Below are 13,131 nucleotides of genomic sequence, written 5' to 3'. Positions count from 1 at the left end.
CAGCACGACCTCGTTCTCATTCAGGCCCTCACTCAGGCTTCCTCTGTCCCTCTCAAACACACATACACAACCTCACACAGGTTTTCTCTGTCCTACAGTCCCACATACAGGCTCCCTCTGTCCTTCTCTCTTATACACACACTCTCACACAAGCTCCCACTCTCTCTCACACACACCAAACACCCCAAACAGGCTCCTTCTCTCTCCTGCACATACACACCCTCCTCACACAGGTGCCCTCTTTCTGTTGCACACACACATACAAATCCTCACACAGACTACCTCTCTCTCACACACACACTCACCCTCAGTCATACATACAGGATCCCAATCTCTCACTCATATACACACACTCCCTCACACAGGCTCCTGCTTTCTCTCATGCTCACACAAGCAGGTACCCTCTCAAGCACACTTCCTCTCTCAAACAGATTCACAAGTTTTCTTGCCTCACATGCTGGGCCTCTCTGCTGCTGGGCCTGCTGATCTTTGCCACTCCACTTGTGGTCAGCTGCTGCTCCATACCCAATCTTCACCATGAGCAGGATGGGCTCTGCTTGTGACCAGCTGATCCTCAGCCTGATCCTCGGGAAAGACTTCACACTTGGCCAGCAAATATTCCAGGCCTGATCTTTGCCACAAACGGGATGGACTCTGCTCGTGGCCCACAGGGCCTCTCTCAGAAATTCTGCACGGGAGGGGAATTATGTGCAAATTCTACGTGCCGCAGTAGCACAGAATTCCCCCAGAAGCAGCTCTGCCCGACACTGAAGCTTGGGGCTTTTACCCACTGCTGCCTTTAAGGCTTTCATCTTCCAGGGCAGTACTGCTGCCCCCTGGTTCAACAGCAGATGGAGTGTGTATCTATAGTGGATAGCCAGCACCCACAGATGCAGGCTATGTGCTTCAGTAATACATCACCACCATTACTGCACGTAATTGTACAGATACAAGAAGAGTCTCTTCTCCAGGGAGCTTACAGGCTAATGAATACAAAATATATGACAATCAAGAGTCTCAGGGAAGTATTTATTGTAGAAAGAGGTTAGGATTTAAAAGCAGCCTCAAAAAGATGTCCCCATGAATCGCTGTAACACCTTAATGTCACAGGAGGCCGACATATCTACAATTGATTTAGTTCTCTTAGGCTCTGGCTTCAGTTCAACTATCAGCAGATGCTCTATGTATGGTACTTGCTTATGTTTCAACTGCATCTTTTCTGGGTTCACCATTATATTTCTATCTGCACAATGCTGTAGAAACCTGCCCAGCTTCTCATCATGGTCCCCTTCTCCTTTAATGAGAATATCTACAGTTATTTTCCCCCACCAGTCCTAAATTCCTGCATTAATTTTCCTCTGCAATACCCCAGGTGCTGGGCTCATTCTCATTAGTATTCTCAAATTATCTGTAGTGCCCAAAAGATCTTAACCAAGTGGGCAGTCTTGGACAGGTCAATCACATTACAAATCCTGAACATTCTTGCCCTTGGAAGGTCAAGTGAGATCTTTAATTCTAGGCAATGAATATTAGATAATGCTATCTTTTTAGTGCTGTATTTACTATTTAATGGCTTTGGGTCAATGCAAAGCCTCAAGTTTTCCCACTGCCTTCTTTACTACCTCCATATTGCTTCTCCAATCTGAAATGTCAATCATTGGCATTATGATACCTCTTGTTGGAGACTACTTAGTGCATTGAGAGCCACTGCTAACTTTGCTCATGGTAGGCATACACCCGTCACCTTTGAAAACTTGGGCAAAGTTATGTAAAATGGTGTCCCTTGTCCACGGACTAGTGGATGCCACCTATAAATTCTGGTACTGGACACATATTAGATCCATAGCTTGGATTTCTCTGCACCCCAGCAATGGCCTTTGTCACCTATCATTACAAATTTCAACTGGTACATAAGAACATGCTGGGTCAAACCAAGGTCCATTGAGCCTAATATCCTATCTCTGACAATGGCCAGTCCAAGTCACAAGTAGCTGGCAACTCTCCAAATGTTGATCTATTTCTTGTACCTTACTCTTAGGGATGAGCTTTCCCAAGTTTACCTAATAACTGTTTATGGACTTTTCCTCCAGGAAATTGTCCAACCCACTTTTGAGGCCCACTATGTTAGTTGCTTTGACCACATCCTCTGGCAACAGATTCTATAGCTGATTGTGCACTGTGTGAATACAATAATTTCCCTAGTCCTAATGTTATTAGAAAGGGCATTTTTCCTAGTTCCTTGGATTTGTGAATGCAAAAATCATATGTCCCTAGTGAATGGATTGTATTTTTATTGTACATAATCAGGAAGCAACTACTCTGCTTTATGAGGCACTCCAAATCCAGTGTCTCCAACTGAAACCTCATCTTCCATATACCTTTCATCATTATATCATGTACAGCAGTTGGAGTGGAATCTGCTTTCTGTCCAATTCCACAGTCAGAACTTGGTTTCCTTTTTGATTCTAGGTAAAGTCATAATTTATTTATTTATTTTTATATACCAATGTTTGATTTTACATATCACATCGGTTTACATTCCAACAAAAAATGCAGGAAATCAAGAAGCTTTTCCTTTGTCAATACATTAAACAATAATAAACATGGAAATTGTTAACAAGGGAGATAAAAACAAGGGAATGGTTAACACTAAGGGTTGCACGAAGGGGTGCACAAAGGGGAGTGCCCCTTTGTCGCGCCGCGCCTGCTGGCTTGGCGCCTTTCAACGGTCCAGCTCCGTATGACCTCTCCAGTCTCTGAGGTTGTTCCCTCTTCTTGAAGTGTTGTCATTGCATCCCTCTGGGCCTTTGCTTTGATCTGGGGCACATTGCTGAAATGGTTTTATTTCCCACAGCTCTTATACATCTGGTCAAATGCTGGATCTGTTTCTTTAGCTTGAATGTGTCAGGGCAAAAAAAAAGGTGATTTGACAGGGTTTGAACCAGAGTCTATCTGGTTAGAGGGCTGTGAGTGAAGCCACAGGATGGTTGACACTGAAGCAACCTTAGACAAGTGTTAGCCTGAAATAACCATGGCTTCAAGGATCTGGACTGGATAGGAGGCTCAAAAGGGCATTCTGTGAAAGGCCGAGTGTTAGGGCTGGAGGGTGAAGCTGGACTCTTAACTGGAATGCTGGTGAAGCAACCTAGTATGAAAACACCAGGACAAATCGTTCACAGTGAGTAGTGGTCTATTTAGACCAAATTCAGTATTAACTGTAAATAAACCCATGTCCTACGAATAAAAACCCTTACATTCAAGTATGTTGGAGAACTGTATTGTATCTGAAGGGCCCTAGCCTCACAATATGTCATCAGCCACAATATATGCAACATAACCAAAGGGCCATAATTCTGCTTTCCTGATACCATTTTTTGTCCAAGTGTAGTTTTTCTGCTTGTACAAGAGCATGTTCATGATCTCCTAATGTCCCCACTCTTGCCTTTACCATCATCAGCTGATCGGACCAGATTTAAGTATTTGTCCAGTGAAAGATCTATTCTACAAACTCTGTCTTGAATCAAATAGCTCTCGAAAATTATACATGCTGGTTAATTATGCAGCGTGCTATGATGTAAGGGTCTATTCCTTCTCCTTCGTTTTGGTCTCTTGAAAATAATTTAAACATTTCTATTGCTCTTTGGAGCATAGTACAGTCCTAATGCCATTACAACTGGATTCCAAGAGGATCAAATAGTAGGGATGGACTTCAGTGCATCACACACTTCTTTTCCTTGTTCCCTAATAAAACAGAACAGTAGCCTCACCTTATTTTGCTTGTTGGCCTCTGTTAAGTATGCCTGTCAAGTATACATACAGTTCAAATGCTGCAGCCATCTTTTCTGCGAGTAAGGTTGCAGTCTTTAAAATCCACAGATCCTGGTGTTTTCAGATTCTGTTTTATGGCTCATTGAAGACTGCTGTCTGAGGCACATTCTCAAGAATATCTTTTCACCAAACTACTTGCCACTTTCAGGGCCAGTGCTAGCCTTTTCCCTGCGCTGTGCAAACAATTCCTATGCTGCTCCACCTCTGCCCCAATTCTTTCCATAAAAAAAAAAAAAAAGCCCAGCTCCCTCTAGCAATCTATATTTTTAATAACTGACACCCACCACCCAAGGAGCCAAATAGTAGGTGAAAGGGTATTGGGTACCCTAGGCAAACCTTACAGCCTTGCACACATGCCCTCCCCCATCTTCTACAGACACATACAAATATTATGCATTTATAACAGATTTTACATGAAAAAGAACATTCAAAAGTACAGTCTTCTGAGACAAAAATATCACTTACAATCTGCATATTATATTTATATGCACTGTTATGGTGTGAATCACAATACTCTGCAAAAGAAACTTGGAGCTCATATGGAATTATGTTGGGTGTGGGCTTGGCCCTCAGAAAGCCATGAATGAACAAAATTACCATCACAATATAGTAAACCTCCCATACCAAAACAACCCTAGCTGCCATCATTCAACCAACCACCACCTTATCTACGAAAAGGCAATACTATATATATATTACATCAGGGCCTAGAACAACAATACACTTATTAGGAAAACAGAACAAATCAGACTGCTACAGAAACTACATGCCAGCAAAATACCTCACTTTAGTCACACATGCAGAATACAGACAGACCCCGACCAAATACAAAATAAAGAGACCAGAAAGTATAAATAAAAACGTGCAGAGCAGAACTGAAATGGAATCCACAACAAGCCAGCCTCTATATACAAAGCAACAGCGGAAAAACAAACAGTACCATTCTTCATAAAACATTTAACAATACTATCAATTAATATAAAACATCAATCATGATAGTAAAACCATATTCATAAGAAGAATATTTCAAACCAGTTAAATATCCAAAATACCAATACAATATTTCAACATAGCAAATACATCAAACACTAAGCAATAATTTAAAAAAATTAGGGTAAAAAAAAATCAATTTTTCCAAACCTGGGAACTTTTTATTTTCAGATGCCTGAGATTGTCAAGAATTAATGGGGAGAGGAGGGGAAAGCTCACATACACACACATGTATAACCCAAGGTAGCTCACATTCACACACATATACACACACAATCCAGGCAGACTCTCATTCATACACATGAATGCAGGTTTCCTCTCTTTCACACAAACACACACACACAGGCAGGCTTCCTCTTACACACACAAACACACACACAGAGGCAGGCTTCCTCTTACACACACAAACACACAAACACAGAGGCAGGCTTCTTCTTACACACACAAACACACAAACACAGAGGCAGGCTTCTTCTTACACACACAAACACACAAACACAGAGGCAGGCTTCTTCTTACACACACAAACACACACACACACAGGTAAACTGTTCCATGGCAGCTGCAGTCTCATCCCTTTTGGCCGCTGGCGGGTTGGGTTCCACCAGCGGTCTGGGCTTTTCTTCTTCAGATACCAGTGGGTTGCGCTCCGCTGGCGGCCATGTGGCATCTTCTCTTTTTCGACCACCAGTGGATTGGGCTTGTTGGCAGCTCTGCAGTCTTTCCTGCTGCTGCCATGCCCCGGATGTGCCATCTTGTGTAAATTCACAAGGTGCCTGGTCTGGCCACCTTGCATCATTAGCAGTCTGCTCAAAGACTGTGGTGCAAATACTACTTTACTGACATCATCTAACAGAAGCTCCTCTCAAGCCCAGGACATTTTTCAATAATGCTCCAAAGGGTCCCAGAGCCCCTGCTTCTAGTTTTTGGGGTCCATACTAAACAAGTCCCTTCACTCACATGGTGACTCACATTTTAATTCCACTCAGCATGTTACAATGCTCCTAATCCAAATAATTAAGGAAATCTACCGTCAAACAATTTGTAACCTCTTCTTATTCCCAGTTTTCATCCTTATAACCAGATGTGTAAACCGAAATTCCATCTCCAAGACCCAACACATAGATCAGTGTAAACTAGGCCCTAAAATTTCTCCTTGCTTCACTAGGGTAGTCACTCACTAATGCATCTGCAAACCCCATTTTCTCCTCTACTGTTAAAATGTATCCTAGGGCTCAGGAAGAAGCCTCGCCCAAACTTCCAACACAGTGCTTTTGCTCTGGTTCCAGCTGGCTCTGTACCCTTTTAGATGAGATTACTTCCTACCCAGCTAATTAAAACAGTATAAACAACTGCAAATTTGGCTCTTACTACTCAGAAATTCAGCATGCTATATACCCTATTACAAATATACAACAAAGTATGGAGGTCAGAACTGTCCTCAAGATCTTAAATATATTTTCACTTGGCAGAGAGACATTTTTACTTAGAAACAAGTGATCTTAAAACAACACTTCGAAACAGACCAACCCGAGCCTTACAGAAACAGCAGCATCATTTTAGTTCCCTTTAGTACCTGCTCTTCTTGTGCAGGAGGACATAACAGTTTTGGAATCGTGCTCTAATTAAAGCATTTGAGTGGTGTACAATTTTCAGCAGGAACAAGGGCAAGAACACGCACACTGGCCGACACTCTCAGACTGCATCCATGACAGTACACTACAGACATGAACACATATGCATCCCCATGGTGTAAGGCATGAGGTATTATAGATAAGTGCCTACAAACAGAGCAGAGGCTCCCAGCCCAATCCTTGGGACACACCCAGCCAGACTGGTGTTCAGGGTACCCACAACAAAAATGCATGAGATAGATTTGCATACGATGGTGGCCGCCCAAGCAAATCTCTTATGCATGTTCATTGTGGTCATCATGAAAGCAAGTCCAGTTTGTCGCACTCTAGGACCAGAGTGGCCTGCCGCTGCATTAAAGTATCCATCACTAGGTCTGCAGTTTATTAGAGTTGTACAATATAAAGGAAAAACTTCACATGGAATAATATATACACAAAAATCAAATCCTACTGAACAACAGGCGATGCTGACATACCAAGATTTTGTCAATTGAAATTGCTCCTCTTTTATAATTTTATAATCATGACTTACAGGGAGGGCACTTAATGCAATGGCTTCAGGCTTGTAATCTTAGGCAGGGGATTCTCAGCCCAATCCTCAGGACACACTGAGCCAGTCAGGTTTTTCAGGGTATCCACAATGAACATGACATGCGAGAGATTTCCATACAATGAAGGCCGTGCATACAAATCTCTCTCATGCATATTCACTGTGGATATCCTGAATACCTGACCGGTTAAGTATGTCCTGAGCACTGGGCTGACAGCCACCATAAGAAACATATAACCCAAGAAGTCAAAACTTTACAATGAGACAGCGAGCGACAGTATGTGTGAGTGTGAGCATGCGAGAATAAGTGTGAGTGTGAGCATGCGAGAATAAGTGTGTGTGTGTGTGTGTGTCAGGATGGGGGAGGGGAGAAGAGGTACTTTGTTTTTGGAAAGGAATGTTTAATCCTCAGTTTATCTAGGGTTCAAATGGTTTGACCCTCCATTGGGGTTGGGTGGCTGGGCATTAATCCTCATATTATATAGGATCTCAGCCTGAGTCAAAAGGCTAAGCAGAGACCATTCTAACCCTATCCACATCCTCCCACCCCATCCAGAAGCCCCACTCCCCAAGTCACCAGGCGTGCAATACATTCGTACCACTCCTGGCAGTGTCCAGTGTTGCAGTCAGAGCAATGCTAGATGCCACCAGGATCGGTATGAATGTACCATGCTCCCAGCATCCTAGGGGTGTTTGAGATTAAGAGATGGCCCAAGAGCCCATGCGACATTTCCAATATCAGGGGAAGGGTTGTGAAAGGGCTTCTTGGGCCACTTTGGCCCAGAACTTTATTTCAGTTCTTTTGAGGAAAACAGGGAAACATTGCATGCTATGCTCCTAACATTCTTTTTACTTATTTTTGGAGGGGGGTAGGAGAGCTAACATGGAAGATTTGTTTTGGGGGGGGGATGGGGAGGGAGCGGCTGTACTTAACTTGCTATATATGTTTAATATATGCAATTGAAATTAAAGTGATCCATGTACATATTGCCTGATAACTTTAGGACTACTCTGAGGCAGTCCTAAACTTATCTTCGGTATTCCTGCCCTAGAACACTCTGGATTATCCAGCTAAGTTGTTAGCCAGCTAAGGACTTAGACAGCTATCTCAGAAAAAATCAAATAGGCAGGAAATATACTGCTATGGGGTTGGCCTATCTAAATGCCAACTTCACTGATCCAACTTCTGAACATGGACTTCACGGTTTCTCTGATTTGCTCTCCTACTCAATTCAATTCACTGCAGAAACCTGCTTCACTAATTTATTTTTTCCTTCTTAGCCCTTCCCATGTGAGGCCTCAGGCTTCATCCTCCCATCTATATTACCACTTTCTCTAGTGGTCCCTTGATCTTAATAATCTCATCACATTTCTTCCATCTTTTCTAAAAAGTTTTCAACTCATCCATCTCCTCTGATTTTTCCTTTACCCTTTAAAACTGACTGCCAACTTTCCTATTGTTCAAAACCTTCCTTAGAGGAATTCAACCATACTTGAAAGAATCCATTTCTTTACAAGACAGTTCCAAGGTCCTTGAATGCAGTGCAGTATTGTCAGGGTTTGGAGCTCTTTGATTTAGCCTCTGCTCTTCATTCCTTTTAGTCTGCCTTTTCTCATTCCAGTCCACTGAATCTGTTCCATCACACCTATTCTATCACCTTCTGACATCCTGACAGGCTGGCTCTTCTTTTTCCTGGACTTGCAGGAGGATCCTGCAAGACTGGAAGATTGGGCTTCCAAATGGCAGATGAAATTTAACATGGACAAGTGCAAAGTGATGCATATAGAGGAAAATAACCCTTGCTGTAGTTACACAATGATAGGATCTACCTTAGTTACCACCCAGAAAAGAGATCTAGGCGTCATAGTGGATAATACATTGAAATCATTGGCCCAGTGTGCTGTAGGGATCAAAAAAGCAAACAGAATGTTAGGAATTAAGAATGGAATGGAAAATAAAATGGAGGATGTCATAATGCCTCTGATTCGCTCCATGGTGAGACCGCACTTTGAATACTGTGTGCAGTTCTGGTCACCGCAACTCAAAATAGATATAGTTGCACTGGAGAAAGTGCAGAGAAGGGCGACCAAAATAAGAGGCATGGAATGGCTACCTTATGAGGTAAGGCTAAAGAAATTAGGGCTTTTCAGTTCGGAGACGAGACGGCTTAAGGGAAGGATATGTTAGAAGTCTACAAAATCATGAAAGGTCTTTAAATGACCAATTTACATTAACTTGTTCCTCTTTCAGATAATGGAAGGACCATGAAGTTAGGAAGTAGCACATTTAAAACAAATCGAAGAAAATTATTTTTCACTCAGCACATAGTTAAGCTCTTGAATTCATTGCCAGAGGATGTGGTTTCAGCAATTGGTGTAACTGGGTTTGGATAAGTTCCTAGAGGATAAATCGATAAACTGCTATGACGGTAATCTATTCAATGTTTGGGTACTTGCGACTTGGATTGGCCACTGTTGGAAACAGGATACTGGGCTTGATGGACCCTTGGTCTGACCCAGTATGACATATATCTTATGTTCTTATCTTGAACAAACTATGCGTCTGCCGTACTATCTTCACTAGGTGTATTTGGTTTGGCTCTCTTCCTATCTTTCTGGTCAGTAAGTCTCCTTCTGATTACTCCCTATTATCTGTTGGCAACCCTTGGGGTCCAGTCCATGGTCCAATCCTTTTCGTCATCTTTTTCCATGGCCTTAGTTCTCATTTCTTTTCATGGCTGCTCTCACCACTGTTTTGCAGATGACATCCAAATTTATCACCTCACTCTTTCTTCCACATCCTTCTCTCTAGGTACTTGTCTTTCCTCTGTTGCCTCAGAAATCCCTCCCTCATGTTGACTGCATCTGTGTGCTGAATTTCACTCCTGATGAGGTCCTCCTCCCATGGCTCGGAGACACCAGCGCTGCCGCGAACACGGTCTTTGGGGGGGGTAAACAACAGTACAGTGGACTCAATGCCTCTTCCCTGGCCAAGAAAGGATCTCCTACTCCTGCCTCAGCAATAGGATAAGCGCCCGCACAACATCAAGGCTGGAACACATTCCGTGATTGTTAATGGCCTCAAGGGGAGGCTAGAGACTGGAGGGAAGACTCGAACTTGACCCTTCCATTTAGATGGCATTAAAGCAAATTCAGGTAAAAAACAAACAAGCAAACAAAAAATCATGGCAGAGGCAAATTGAAAGGTTACCATTCACGCAACCATATTAATTCCTCCCCTGACCAGATGTTCTCAATAGTTGGCCCAATGCTAGGGAATTCTTAACCCAAGTATCTAAGACTGACCCCAGAAACAAAAAAATTAAAGCGTGACCTAAAAACATGTTTATTTCAAAATGCCTGTAACCTAACTTAAAATCACCTGAACACAGAGCATGCACCCTTAAGGACAAAGTCATTAAGAACCTATCTTCTGAACTAAATACCTTATCCCAAGCATGTGTCAATTTTTAATATGTATGTTTGACCTCATTAAGTCAAGTAATTGTCGATGTATATATTATGTATATATATGTATTATATATACCAGGATATATACCAGTTCATACCAGGATATATTATGTATATATCCTGGTATGAACGCCTTTTCGCCTGCTGATTTTGTACTGTGCACTAATTTGTATATAGTTATTGTTATAGTTCAATCCCATAGCATATACCCATAGCATTTACTCATTGATGTTTGTATTTCATGTAAGGGCTCCTCCCAAATATTATTTATATGTTGCCTAGTTTACTATGTTATCTGTTATTTGTAAGGGCTATGCCCAATGGTTTTTTGTTCACTGTAAACCGATGCGATGTGCGAACGGTCATCGGTATAAAAGAAACGTTAAATAAATAAATAAATAAATAAAATAAATAAATAAATAAATAAATAAATAAATAAATGTATGGCATGTTGTAAACCGTTGTGATCTTTATTTGGAATGACGACATAAAATGGCTAAATAAACTACTTGTTACTTGCTTTGAATTCTCTTGGTGGAAAAGCATGTCATAAATAAATGACTATGATGATGATGGAGATGGTAGTATCCCTGAGGAATGACTACCAACCATTTGGTTGACAAGATTTGATAAGTGCAACTCATTTAGCAGATATTAGTTCTGAAGGTGAGAAATGACAGCTAGAGGAGCTGCTTTAGTCATATGTTGGAATGCAAATGGCCAGATTTTACTCGGTGAGTAGCGAGTGTTTTGTTTTATGGTTTTATTATGAATGTGATTATGTTAGCTACTTAGAACTATAGACAGCACAGACTACAAATTTTTTTAATAAAATAGCTTTCATTTGGTCTATTTGAACTGATTTGTAGTACAACTGCCCAAGTAGGGTATGATACCTGAATAAATGTTTTGAGACGACAGGATAAGAAATACAGTTTTAAAGGACTCTCTCAGCACTGATCCTAGTCCATCCACATGCAAACAAGGCCAATAGCCACTTAAGTTGGAGGAAGAGACGCTCAAAAAGAATGGGACAGATTCAAAGCACAGAGAAACGAAGGGAGGCAACCAGAGATCAAGCCTGGGCCTCACCTTCACAACTCTCTCCAGTTGCAGCAAAGTTTTGAGCAGGGTGGGCAAGTACTGTTCCAAACCTAGAAAGTGTGAATAGATAAAGATCACGCGCTAAACATGCTGCGCAAACTCAATGCAGAAAGAAACACAGCTCTCAAAATCTAGTTTAGTCTAATGTAAAGGTTTTACCTACAGCTTGTTTGCTTGACCTTTATTTCTGTTTATGCAAGTGGATTAATATGGCAAGCACACTACTGCAAGCAAATACCATGCATAAAAAAAAAAGGATAAGGGACATGCTTAACAACTTCTACAGAGCTTCTCTCTCCATCTTCTGCCTATGCATTAGAAAAAGGTCTGAATAAAGAAGGCCCCATGTCTTTAAAGGATGAAAAAAAAAACAAAAACCACTTGCACCCTGTTGTCTCTCTTAATAGTTGCCTGGTGTTCTGTAAACCATTTGTACATCAGACATCAAATCTGAGACCAAAGTCTCCTACATGATCCACAGAAACTGATTAAAGGAAGGATGATTCTTCTTTATTAGTATTATAATTCACTAGGCAAAGACACTACTGGCAAGCTGATGTCACTGGGAAGGCAAAATACACATGGGGATGTTTCCTATTTTACTAAATATCACCGTGGAACAGCTGAGGATTTGAACAGATGCACTCAGGATTCTTACTGAAGAGAAACTAAGACTATATTCTGAGATGTTTTGGGTGTCTGTTGCATTGTTTTCTAAGATCAAACCACAATGAAGTGGAAACAGCTGACAGGGAAAAAAAAAAATCCTTCTTTTAATGAGCAAACTTCAAAAGCATGACCAGTGCGATTAGGAAAGTCATAAGTTCATTTAACATGGCATGCTCTCTTTCACGTCAAATGGTATTGTACTCAGTATTTGACTAACCAATAAAGTCCTGCATCATCAATAATAGTATATTCACGTCTCTGTTTACCTGCTGTACTGTTATACACTCATTAGCAGAAAAGAAAAAAAACAAACAAGACCCGTTTCTTCTTTTAACTGTAGAGTTGCACGCTAATGAATTCTGTCCTCTCTATGGCTGTGTTGTAAGCCCTCTGCTGGGTATATTGAGAGAGAGGGGGCATGAGAAAGTCTAGAACCTGTTACTATATTCCAGTAAGCCCAGAAAAGGTTTACACATGGCACCCAGAAAGAGCCCAACAAATACAAATAGTAATTCATTCAGTCAGCGCATGCGCAGTCACCAAGCCATGTGATAATATTCCCAGTGACCATATGATACTACAAGTAGTGAAGATGTAGCAACAATTTTTTTTTTAATCTCCTCCGGTACTAGAGGTCACAGACACAAACAAATGAACATGAACTCTGCATAACACATCGGGGTTTTTTTTCCCCTTGCATAAGGAACGCTTGTTAAGATGTAATAACATTAAAATTGCACTGTTTTGAAAGTATTTGGCAATGTGCTCTGCCATTCTGTCACATGGTCACAGTGGATATCCACTACCAGATATTTGTCCAGGGTTAATGCTTTCTAACTGGTGGTAGTTCTCAACAGCCTTTAACAGCAAGCTAGCAAAACAGGA

The 13,131-nt window shown here is 41.4% G+C and overlaps 1 protein-coding gene across 2 annotated transcripts in view; it reads right to left on the bottom strand.

The window, feature by feature from the left end:
* The window catches only part of PAPSS1 (3'-phosphoadenosine 5'-phosphosulfate synthase 1), a 215,050-nt gene that overhangs the window by 42,458 nt on the left and 159,461 nt on the right, over nucleotides 1-13,131 (bottom strand). The window lies entirely within an intron of this gene.

Source organism: Rhinatrema bivittatum, chromosome 1, assembly GCF_901001135.1.
Source record: "Rhinatrema bivittatum chromosome 1, aRhiBiv1.1, whole genome shotgun sequence".
In the NCBI taxonomy this organism is placed as follows: domain Eukaryota; kingdom Metazoa; phylum Chordata; class Amphibia; order Gymnophiona; family Rhinatrematidae; genus Rhinatrema; species Rhinatrema bivittatum.
This window is presented reverse-complemented; position numbering and strand designations above follow the sequence as displayed.